This window comes from Chrysemys picta, chromosome 19, assembly GCF_011386835.1.
Source record: "Chrysemys picta bellii isolate R12L10 chromosome 19, ASM1138683v2, whole genome shotgun sequence".
NCBI classification, from domain to species: domain Eukaryota; kingdom Metazoa; phylum Chordata; order Testudines; family Emydidae; genus Chrysemys; species Chrysemys picta.
Genome location: NC_088809.1, coordinates 15,281,162 through 15,293,799, shown reverse-complemented (window position 1 = coordinate 15,293,799; position 12,638 = coordinate 15,281,162). Strand labels below are relative to the sequence as shown.

General features: G+C 43.4%; 1 long non-coding RNA gene across 2 annotated transcripts in view; it reads right to left on the bottom strand.

Moving 5' to 3' along the window:
- LOC112058687 (uncharacterized) overlaps window positions 1-12,256 on the bottom strand; it is a 130,418-nt gene extending 118,162 nt beyond the window's left edge. For both annotated transcript variants that reach the window (XR_010593813.1, XR_010593811.1), the window contains exon 1: window positions 11,773-12,256. This is a non-coding gene — a long non-coding RNA (uncharacterized LOC112058687). The remainder of the gene's footprint in view (window positions 1-11,772) is intronic.
- Window positions 12,257-12,638: the final 382 nt, after the last annotated feature.

The window sequence follows — 12,638 nt, the reverse complement described above, 5'->3', positions numbered from 1 at the left end:
CAGATGTGGTCAGAAGGAGGTGCTCCAGCGGTGAGCCAAGCACCCTGTGACAAGATCCCACACTTATGCCTGAACCCTACCACCAATTTTCCTATTTTCAGTTTCTCTTGTTCTTGTTGCTGGATGGAAGACACAGAGAAAACCGACTACACAGGAGGAAGAAAAAGTGCTGTCAAGTTTACAAAGCAGACAAACTGAACAAGAGAGAGCTTTTTCCTCTAATCTTTTCCAGCTACAGATGTTTCAGTGTTACCTATAAAATAGAAATAGGTAATGTGTTTGGACAGAAAAGAACTCACGAGTTGACAGTGTCACACATATTTCATATGTCCCATAAGAACTCAGAGTGCTTTTCAGACTCTATGCTTATCACCCCCAGCTACTTCTGGGTTGGATAACAGCAGAGAATCAGTGCACAGTACACTGCCCAACTATTGGAATGGCATTTTGCACAAGACAAGCATTTGGTCTTCCTGAAAAGTGCTGTGGGTTCTCAAATGTCAATAAAAATAAAACCCCAATTCTAAAGGTCTCTTCTGAAAAGACCTTTCTTCCCCCACTCCATACACATTGCATGTAGAGTGACCAGCTAGCAAATGTGAAAAATCGGGATGGGATGGGGATAAATAGATGCCTATATAAGACAAAGCCTCAAATATCAGGACTGTCCCTATAAAATAGGGACATATGGTCACCTTAATTGCATGGAACCAATCTGAGTGACGGATGAAAGCTGAATGCACCTGGTGCCAACTGGCAAAAGGGCTCCCTGTTCTTTACAAGCAACTCCTGTCTCAGACTGACAAACTCTGTACACCTAATGTACTGCTTTCATGGTATTTATCCATGAAGGCTAGGTTGTAAGGTCTCTACTAAAAGCTTGTATGTTATCAGTGCTCAATCATTGTGTACTGGTAATATTTCAATATCTATATTGAAATATGTCCTTATGGTCTTACAGTAAAAGTTAGTCACCAGGGAATCATAGGTCTTGGTGATAGCCTTCCTTGGCTAGCTGATTATGTAAATGTATTTTTCAATTGCCTACCCTTGCCCCATCCCAGAACAGACCATAGAAAACCAACAAATACAACTGCAAACAATCAAAACCACTTGGAGGTAAAAAGGAACATTGTACCAGGCGGGGTCACCCTGCCTGTGAATACACACAAGACTGATTCATTATTTGACAAGGGCAGAGAACAATCCTCTTCATCCATTTACTGAAGAATCTTATGGAGGGGGGTGGGAGGTGTTTTTCATGAAAGATTGGATCGTAACTCCTGGGAGGCTGGCCAACTCTGCAACTTTGGGGGAAGACCTACTTAATTAGATAGGAAAGGTCACTATTAAGCAGTGTAGGCCCTAGTTTGTATATTGGGATTTTGTTTTATGTTGCAACCATTTGTTTCTCTCTCGTTTGTAGCAGAACCTTTCCCCCCCCCCTTTTCTTACAATAAAGCAAAACAAAATATTTAAATGCTCACCAGTGCAGTGCGTTATGTAGGAGCAGTGACTGAAGGTAAAACTGGGGTATGCTATTCCTTTGGGAGCAGAGAATCTGGGATTTCTGTGAGTAGCCAGGGTCAGGGGCTGGACATCACACGAGAATGCTTCAAGGTGAATGGGGGTGCAGCTCTGGTTAACCGGCAAGGTGAAGTCAGGACTGACATAGCCTGGAGGAGAGTGCTTTAACAGCGGACAGGCTGGGGGTGTTAGGGAGCTAACATCCAGTTACCACAAGCAAGACTCCATCTTGCTGGAAGCAGGGGATAACAAGGTGACTCACGAGAATGGTCACAGGACTCAGGGAAGTTAGATTTCAAACCCCCCAGAAAACGATATTATGTGTTTTCCATAAAATTCTTAGTCATTTGTGGCCATATCTTTATTTAATTGCCAGCAGGCTGATGTGAGCAACGGGGCAGGTCGCTGGGGGGGGGTAAGGATAATCGATTAAACCGCAAGGGCGGCTAGGGGTAGAGAGGCTCAGTGCTCCATCACAGAGCGTTAGCAGCGGAAGTCCATTCGGCACGGGGGCTTGAGCGTGGGCAGCCACAATACAGCGAAGGTCGCCAGTCTTTAGCCAAAGCACAGCGAGCAAGTCACACCAATTTCAGCAGGCTTCGGATCATGGTCCTACTTTCCACCATCCAGGCTCCATACTTTTGTACACCAAATACCAATATACCTATTAAAGAACCAGATGCTACTTCATCTGAGCCATTGAAGGCTGCAGTCCAGGGATCATTTTGCATCACCAGCAGCGTTTGAACATACCTGCATAGCCAGTTATGCCTGTATGGTGCAATGCTGATTTTTTTGCATGCTGTATGTGAACATAAGTTTATCTAGCAGATTGTTGGTTAATTGTGCACACAAGATGTTTTAGATACAATACACCCAGTTTTGCTGCATTGTCTTCTTTTAAACAAACAAACAAACCTACCTTTCTTCCTGAGCTATATTTATTGCTTATGAAAATATCAATAGTATCAAAAGGACACCAATAACAACAGGGCCAGAGAAGTGAGAAAATGGAGGAAATCTAAAGAAGTAATTTTGAAGATAAGGAATGCTAGTGTGATGTGGGGAAAATAAGATACCAGAAATAAAATACACTATAACAATCTTTATGATAATGGGAGAGAAGCACATTAAGAATTTTATTAGCAAGAACTACAAAAATTAGCTTTCCCTATTTTCATTTTAGAATCAGTCAGCACTCCGTTTCCACAATAAAAACAGCAATGAAAAGAAAATTGGACACAGGGCATTACACTTTTCCCTCTGCAGGGGAAGATTATTTCTTCTCTCTTGGGGGAGGAGGAGGAGGACTAATACAGACAATCACGGCTTTAATTCTGGAGGGCATGGGGCATGTCACAAAGGCACAGTGTAGCATAACCGTGTCCCTATGAGGCAATGTGACTACCCTTCCTGAACTCTGTGACATTAGGGAAGAGTCTAGTGTTTTCAAACCGTCAAATCAAGAGTAGGAACGGTCAGCTTATTCAAACAGCAAGCTTCACCTAGTCCTTTCACAACACTAGTTACATGTGAATTAAGAGCAGGAAACTGTACTCCAGTGGAGGGCAATAGAGTGGAGCTCTTGAGCAGATGCTGACATTTGCTACTCTGGACAAAATAATAAGGAGCTGGCTCATTAAGGGAATTAGGCTCAGCCTCACTTGATTTAACCAATTCGGTGACAGGACTATAGGAGATCAAACAAGTCTGTAGTTTAATTTAGAGTTAGAAGAGCCTACTGGAAGGAGAGACTCCAAAGTTCTCCAGTGGGTCTGGGGAACAAGACTGTTAGAGCCCATAAGGAGAGCTGTGGTGAAACCCCGTACCCAGGGTGGAAGAATATATGAGCCCAGGGACAAGGCTCAAGGACTTGACCACAACCGTAAATGATGACCTCTGAGCATCCTGCACTGTGACCTAACATATGCTTTAAAAAAAAAAAAAAAAAAAAAGCGCAGCCCCAGAAAGGGGAGAGTTGATCTGAAAGTTGTGTGGCGTTTTGACTGAGACAGGGAAACTGAGGCAGCAGACACACCTGATGTTGCTGGGCAAGCCCTGCTACAGATGCCAAAAGTCAAATGGATACAAGTAAAATGAAGAGAACAGACTAGATGACGAAGGTGAAGCAGCTAGCTAATATGCTAATAATGTATTCCTGAATCAAGGAGGGAAGCTATTATAGGATCATAGAATATCAGGGTTGGAAGGGACCTCAGGAGGTCATCTAGTCCTACCCCCTGCTCAAAGCAGGACCAATCCCCAGGCAGATTTCCCCCCCAGATCCTTAAAAGGCCCCCTCAAGGATTGAACTCACAACCCTGCGTTTAGCAGGCCAATACTAAAACCACTGAGCTAAATAGAGAGTTAGTCAGCAGAAAGGACCATTGTAAAGATCTAATAGTCAAGAGTAAAACCTCTAAAGGCAGAAGCAGAAGGATTTCTGGAGATAGTGACAAGAGTCAAGCTCTTAAAGACAAACCAGAAGGAGCTTAGAAAAGCACCGGTACCACTTACCAGAGGAGCACTCACAAGTTCAAGGCTAGATGGGCCAAAGCATTCAGACTATCTTCAATCTAAACCAGCAGTCATCACCACCCGCTCTCACTCACTAATACTCTGCTTTGGTACATGGCACCACAATGAATGCAGCCGTCTGACTTCTCAGATGGAAGTAACCTGGCCAGAATGGGCACTGGTCCCAAAAGTGACAAGGTTCACTGCTCCCACCACGTTTGAAATAGCCATGTGAAAGTAGGACGGGAGGAGAAGAGAAGAAACACAGTTCGGAGGGTGGGGATGTACAATGGTTACAGCCAGGCCCCCCCGCCCCAAGTCAGGATACCTGGATTCTAGGCTCAGTTCCCCCACTGACTTCCTAGGTGGCACGGGGCAAGTCAATCAGCCTCTGGTCTCTAAAAGGGATAGAAGAACTTAGTTACCAAAAGTTTCATGTCCCTTTTCCCTCATCCCCACTGGAGATTTTCAGACAAAGGAATTTCGTGAATAAGGCACAGCAGGGGCTTGAGTAGGCCAGTTTGTTGAAGAAGAAAGACAGGAGATATAGCTAGATATTTAAGAATTTTTTTACATGGGTGTGAACATCCCCCCCCAAGCGAACTCTGCAGAAAGTTCTGGAGATAGTGGGAAGGGAGGGGCGGGGGGGAAAAGCAGGAACACATGATCTTTGAGTCTAGATTGAACCTGGCTTCAGATACCTGAGGTTCTACCGTGTTGCCTACTTCAGAGTTATTGTAAGGCTATGACTGTAAAGTGCTTGGAGAGATTGGATGAAATGTGCTATGTAAACACAAAGAGTGTGATGCTTTGGCTTAGGTATTTAAGTCCTGTCCCCTCTCCAATGAACTGTTTCTTATCACCACAGCTAGAAATATGGGACTTCTCAAATTCTTTCAATACCTCATTTCCAGAGCCCATATTGGGTTTGGGTTGGCTGATGAAGCTTCACTTCCTTTGGGATCTTTACTCCCATCTCAACGAGACACACTTAGCAGTTCGAGAACAGCATCTCACAAATGGCCATAATGCTGCATTTTGAAGGCCATTTGTCACTTCCAAGAGACCCATTTCCAGTATCATAACTTCACATGCTTCCCAAATGTAGCCATCTGTTACCAACATCCAATCCTGACAGAGTAGATTGCGTTTAGTGCATGCTCAGATTTCATTTCCAATGAGTCAGAACGCTTCTTTCTAGGGCCATTAAGCAGACTGAAGGAACATGCATGTATGTTCAAGGCATGGAAAATTTAGTACAATTGAATTCCAAGGGTCAGAGAGAAAACACAAGTAGAATTAGAATTGACAGTGTGAAAAAACACTGGAAAAAATCATCAGAAAGAACGAGGCAGATTTGTGCTAGAGAAAGAGCTTCCTGTAAGTCTTATCAATCAACCCTCCCAAGCCACAAATATGGGACAGAGCCAGAATGTGGAAATTAGTATAAAAGAGAGGAAGCAGAAAATGCTGTGGGGGTGGGGCAGCAGTCTAACCTATTTGACACTCTCTATAGACTCAGGTCCAATGAGCAGGAATAACAGGACAATGCTACCCCTGCGTGCAATGGAGGAAGAGTCCTGGAGCCTTCAACTTCCAACTTGCACTGCAGGAAACAAGTCTTTCCCCTATAAAGGGTCAAGATTACTCACTATGTAAGAAGGAAAAAAACCTCAGGACAGGTGGAATATTAAAGGCTGAAAGGATAACATTTTCAAAAGGATTTAAGTGACTTTGGACTTCTATTAAAAAATGACTCAAGCATTTAAGAGCCTAAGTCCCATTGATTGTCAAAGAGCTTTAAGCTCTTAAGCATCCAAGTCACTGCTGAAATTTGGATTTACTCACTCCTGAATTCTGGAACCTTTATGGAGAACACCCTGCCTACTCCTCCCCTATTCCCGTTATATCCATCTTCAGTGTTTCCACATCTACGACAGCATATCATGGGGAGAAAGGTGCACTCAGGTGTGGCTCCAATCACTGCATTCTGTTCTGATGTGGCACATCGGAAGTGACATACTCATTCCACTTTAACTCATGACCTAATACTTGTGTTTTACACCATCTCACAGTAACCAGAAAGTATTAGTTCCCCAGGAAACTCTACTCTCCTTTTTGGAGCCTTAGAATCATAGAATATCAGGGTTGGAAGGGGACCTCAGAAGGTCATCTAGTCCAACCCCCTGCTCAAAGCAGGACCAATCCCTAGATGGATTTTTGCCCCAGACCCCTAAGTGGCCCTCTCAAGGACTGAACTCACAACCTTGGGTTTAGCAGGCCAATGCTCAAACCACTGAGCTACTATTCCCCCTGCCTTCTCCAATTTCAAGAGCAAGTGACAGGACTGACAAACAATTTCTATCCCTTTAAACCATTAACCTGCTATGGATCTAGTTTATTGCCCTTGATGATGAGTCCTCTCTCTTTACAAGTGGTAAATAGCAGCTTTTGACTTTAAACACAGCTCAGATATGTCATGACTGAAAACAGTCTGCTGCTCCCTCAACATGTTTATCTAACGTCTGCAGGAGTATGAACATGGCGCTTGAGAGCAGGTGGTGAATCTAGTCTCAAGGCAGGCAGCACAGTCTATATATGCAATATGTAGACATCCAGTATTTTCCAGTGTCAACAGAATTATTGTTAAGGGAGGATAAAAAAAACCACCACCACCAAACAACAAACTACAGCTTAAATAAATGCTTTAGCTCATGCAGCCCTAAGCAGAGTTGATAAGATATGAAGCATTTCCCAAGAAAGGAGGAAAAAGCCCACATGCATAGGTTACCTAAGGCAGGTGGGGATTTGGGAAGAGGAGAGACAAAGTGATAAACTGTTCACAGGATTAGGGCTCTTGGTATAGCCACTGGGGAGAGAGTTCCCAAGGCAGTGTTTTCGCCTCCTCTGTTGGTTATGTAACCAAAGGGGTGTATGATGGCTTGAAGGAGAACCTGACAGGATCATGAGAGAGAAAGTTCATGCTCTTGGGAAAATAGCTGAAACTGACCAAGAAGGGGGAAGGAAAGTGCAAAGTGACCAGCTTAGCTGGGGGATACACCATCTGCATCCTCTAAGAATAAAGGGGAGAAGGGGGATCTCTCTCTGAGGCTTAGCACAAGTTAAAGTTGGCTTCAGGCTTCACCCAATGCTTAGTCTGGCCCAGCCAGAAGGGAAAGGGCTACCTTTCAGGAAGAAGGGCCCGTCCTGACTTTTTCCTATCCCATAGCAGCCTTTAAAAAAAAACCCACCTCAGTAGAGTCTAAGGAGGAACCAGTATTGTTAGCTGATCCAAGGCTGCCCTATCGCCCCAAAGCCCTAGATGAGGGGCCATCATCAGATGTACCACACAGTGCTGCATGGAAGAGAAAAGAAAGTCTGATATGTTGGTCTACCTTGGACTGTCTGCCTTGAGGGAGTTGTCTAGATAGTTTTTTACACTTGTTCAGGTGAGCCAATTTTGAAAACCTGTTAAAGTTCTATGGTAAAACTTCCAAGTGTGTACGTGACTTATGAGCCTTAGCCTCAGTGTGTCGCTGGAAGTCACAGGGGTTAAGGCTCCTAGGAGCTCACAATCACTTTCGAAAATGGGACTTGGGTGCTCTTGGGAAAAAAAAAAAAAATCTACCCGCAACTAGAGCTGCTTGGAACACTTTCATGGAAACGAGACAGAGGAAACAGCCTATTTTGATAAAGTCAAAACATTTTGTGGAGACGTGACTGTTTCAAAGAAGTTTTCCTCAGAAGATGCTGTTCTCGTTGAGAGAGCACTGTGAGCTCGCACTCTAAAACCTGGTGATCAGTGCAGTAATCAGGGATGTGGGAGGCCCAGGTTTGAGTCTCTACTCTGCCTAAATCAGAGCAGAGTTTTTAATCTCAGATCACCCTGAAGCCGGCAGAGAAGGGACCTGGAACCTGACCTCCTGAATCCCAAGCTAGTGCCCTAACCACGAGGCCGCATGCTCATCCATACATTCAGATCTTTGACAATTCCATTTTCACAGAAACATTCTAAAAATTGTTTTCATGAAATGTGGAACAGAAAGTTTTGAAAAAAAATCAAAAGCTGCGGTGAAACTCTTGTCCTCTGGCCAGCTATTCTTGTAACCAGTGGTGCAAATAGATTTTAACTCTTACCACTATGGTACCGCCCGCCCCGTCCCCCAAAATGTTCTGTGACTAGAGCCCTGCGCAGATAAAAATTTATACCCGTGGATGCAGATATCTGCGGATAGAAATCGGTATCCGCTGAATCCCAGGGCTCTCCCAGGAACCGCAGCGGTGAAAGGAACAGAATGTGGGGCCACCACTCCCAGAAGCCAGCACCCCACACCAGCAGCTCCTCTGGCGCAGCTGTACTGCCCCCAGCCCCGCCCCTGCCCTGTCCTCCGGCAGGGTTGTACAAACCCCAGATAGGAGACGCAGCTGCGTGGAAGGACAGTTGGAGACAGTTCAATGGGTAGCCTGTGTGTCACCATTAACTAGGTCCCTGAAATCGCTGTAATGAGAGGCTTACTTGGGAAATTCTCCCAGTAAATAAGACATATGACCATTTTAAATGAGGTTTGGGGTTACTTATTGGGGTAAAGAAAAGCGAGGACGTGCTTGGAGAGGTTGGCAATACAAATTGGCTCAGCTTTTGGTCAGTCTAAAATTCTTCTAAGTTCAGCTCACAGAGGAGAGGGAATCTTCACATACAAAGGGAGAAGATGTTCCCATGTATTATGATAGGGTACCCAGGGGGCCCAGCCAGGATCAGCGCTCTATTGTGCTTGCTGCTGTGTAGACGCAGAGTGAGAGACATTCCTTCTCCTGAATACTTTATTGTCTAGCCATACAAGCAGACTTGTGCGCTCAGGCAGAGTCCCATTAGAGTCAACAGGACTCCATGTGGGTGTTAGAGACCAAACAGAATGGATTTCAGGACTGGGTGCCCAAGTCCAGGCAAGATGCAATGATCAAGCAGAGGGAGTGGGTCAGGGAAGACCAGGGTAACAGTGACAGAGTTACAGTAATAGCCTCTGGTTTTGAACCAGAACAAAGCAGCAGTTTCCTTCTGTCGACCTCAAAGTTGTTAATTTTATAAAATTATTACAATGTACCTATCGTCGCTATTCATATGCATCCCAATGAGATGACAACTACAGAATGGTTTAGTGACATGAGCATGGGGCTGTCTAACAAGGAAGGTCTTCACCAAGAAACAGCTTCCCTGTGCTTTAGTTTTCCCATTTTACAGATGGGGGTTATACCTGAATCATGGGAGCTTTGAAAAGGCAGAAGAAAAGAGAGAGATGCATTATGTGTTATAATCCATATAGGAAAGTATATAACAACTTTTACAATGACACGCTTTATTTAAAAAATTATAAAGTTATGAGTCATGTAAAGTGCCCAGAAATGAGTAGCTAAAGCCTTCTGTTCTCCAGCAGGAGAATATTTGTAAATGCTACTTTGACTTTGTAATCACAAACTGTACATAACAAAAGGGTGATATATTGAAAAACAATACTAAGAACAGAGAATTTTTATTATGCTCTTATTCCCTGTACAGTTGAGCTTTGCTAGAACAAATGTCATATAGTAGAAAAATTCTGAAAATATTAACGCCACCATCAATAAAGGAACCTGCGGAAACTTATATCTTAGCTTCCCCCATGTGTGTGTGCTTGTTTCCTCTTCTAATGAATTGTGAGTAGCAAAATATTTAGCTTTTTTTTTAAAAAATAGTTCAGATTTTTTAAAGGTCAGAAGGGATCATTATGATTATTTACTCTGAACTCCTGCGTAACGTAGGCTATAGCCAGCAATTCTAGCCCAACAACTTATGGCTGAACTATATTTTAGCAAGACACCCAATCTTGATTTCAAGGCTCAATGAAAAGCAGGCTTGAGAGGCTGGCATCCTAGTACACCACCCAGCACACTTCCCCCCTAGATCTACATGATATTTTTAAAATTGTTAATGGCAAATACTAGTGATCTTTCAGTGCCCCTTTATCCTTAAAGCAGTTCGGGACCAGAGAGCTGCCCTGTGCCTGCCATCTTCATCTTGTCTCCAATCATGCAAAAGCTCACATGTAACCATTCCGGTGCAAGTAGTCCCATTGGATTTCATACTTTGGCACCTGTCATTCATTACTTGGTTTCATAGTTAATATTGATCTCGGTTTAAATTGCACAGACACCCAGCTGTTGGGAAAGCTCACCTTACAGGCAGAATTAGAGTTAGGCAGTGTACATGAAGGATAAACTCCTGAGCTCCCAAATACATGGTTTGCTTTACTCCAGTTTTATTGTGTACGTAGTTATTCTCTCTTACAAGAGCCATATTACATTTCACAGAACGGGCCTGATCCACAGCTCAGTTTCAATGGGGCCACTCTCACAAGTGAAGTAGCTTTTAGTATAAGGCCCTTGACATTTGAGTCTGTTGGCAGGCTCCTTGGCAGTGATTTCACTGCCTTAGTAGCGCATGGTATAAAGGGCACAGCTGTGAGTTTCAAAAGTGGCTCTCAATGTTATTACTACTACAGCAAACAAGTGGTTTTGGTTCTAGAACTGAAGCAAAGCATAAAGTCATTTCTGCTCGCAAGGCAATGAGTAATGGTGTTCATTGTTTGTAGCAACACTTAATAAAAAGGTAGGTGTTGTTTCTTCCTCTACCATGTTCCAGAAGCAAACAATTGTAAGAAAACCTTTCTTCAGAGTCACACGCTGTCTGTTTGAAGTGCAATTTAAAGATAGTCCCTGTATTTTTAAAATACTAAAAAATAAAACGAAACATTAATCCAAAATGAGGCAACATCAATAGCAGGCAGAATTAGAGTTTCCATTAAGGTATTTTCTCTGGCACCTTTAAAACAGCAAAGGGCATGGGATTAGCACGCACATTTATTCACACACGTATGAATTAACTGAGGATGGAAGAAACCATAAAGAAACATAAATATTAGTAAGACTATGTGTATACACTCAGTTAAATCAGCTGGCCCATGATCAGTGGTATAATCTAAACAAGCACCGTTATCCCACATCTAACAGTAAACAAAGTCTGTCTTAGAAAAAAGGTTCACAGACCCCCACTCATGCTTGGCGCCAGAACACATCATCAGAGGGACAGAAGAACTCAGGGGACAGAGTTTTTAAATAGGACACCAGCTTGATCCACCACACCGTTCATCGTTGTCTCTCCTCCTATCCTAAGAGTTGTTGAGCTCAGTCCTGTTCTCAGTTACAGACAGCTACACCCACAATTACCATCCCAGCTGGCAACACCTTTGCTAACAACTTCAACGTGGCAGACAAGGACCTGCTACAACTCTCCAGTCAAAGTCAGTGGAAGTCTTGTCCATTAGTTTTAATGGGAGTTAGACTAGGCTCTTAGAATTTTCCACTCCTACTGTCATATATATAAAGTAATCTTATTTAAAAAATTAAAATTCACCTAATCATATAGTGTTCTTACACCCCAAAACAAAGGGCTATTTTCAAGTGTATTTCATAATGCACTAAAATAAACCACTTCTCCTAATAAGGCATATGACAGAAACAATATGAATCCTCAGCTGAATGCAGAAAAGAAAATTAACTGTACTTCTCACACAACTTAAGCTGCCAGTTCAGTTTATAGGCTATTTTAACAAATCTCAAGCATTTCCCCCCCGACAGAACAACAGTTTTGTTTCCAAGTTAAGGTTTTCATGTAGTTAAATAGCTGGATCTTACCTTTGCCTGAGTGTGGGAGAGCAGACTTGCCTTTCTTAAGTAGCTTCCTCAAGGATCTGTAAGCGATCACAAGCAGACGTAATCCAACTCCAAGGCTTCCCTTAAGCTGATTTTTAGGAGGTTTAAGGTAAATAAGCCCTAGAGAGTCTTTAAAAAAAATAAAAAAGCAGTTTTCATCCAACAGCACCCAAAACTTTCATGATTTTTGGCAGGCACATAAGAGGAAGAGTGTCTCCCTTAATTCTCTCAAAGGAAAACTATATCAGACACACAGCTAACATGGGAGGAAGGAAAAGTCCATTTACCACTGTTAAACAGCACTCTCCAGTGCTTAGTTATCTACTATATTAAACCATCTCTATGTAAACCTTCTCCTTTCTTCTGAGCAACTAACTTTCCCCCCTAGCCCAAGCCAGCTAGTGAAACCACCTGCTTGAGCAGTCAGCCGGTTTGCCTTTTAACAAGCTAATGCTGGGCAGCTGAGATCTGTCCACAGTCTGCCTGGCCTAGCATTTTCTAATTATTTATCTTGTGATTCCCCCTCCCCCCCCGCCCATCCCATTTTGTTCTTTGCCATCACTGGCCCCAAGCTTCTTGCTGCCAAACCAGTTCAGTCCACATCATGCAGTATTATCATTGGGGGCTGATCCAAGGCCAAAACCTGGCTGCTTGTTGAACTTCAGGGAGTGATTTCCCCATCTGAACCCTGAGTGAGGGTGGATCACTGTAGCATCTAGGGCCCAGATCCACAAAGGTATTAAGGCACCTGGCTCCCATTGAAATTGATAGGAACTAGGTGCCCAAATGCCTTTGAGGATCTGGGCCTGGATGTCCAAGAGCATCTGTCTTTATAAGAGAGGAGTTCA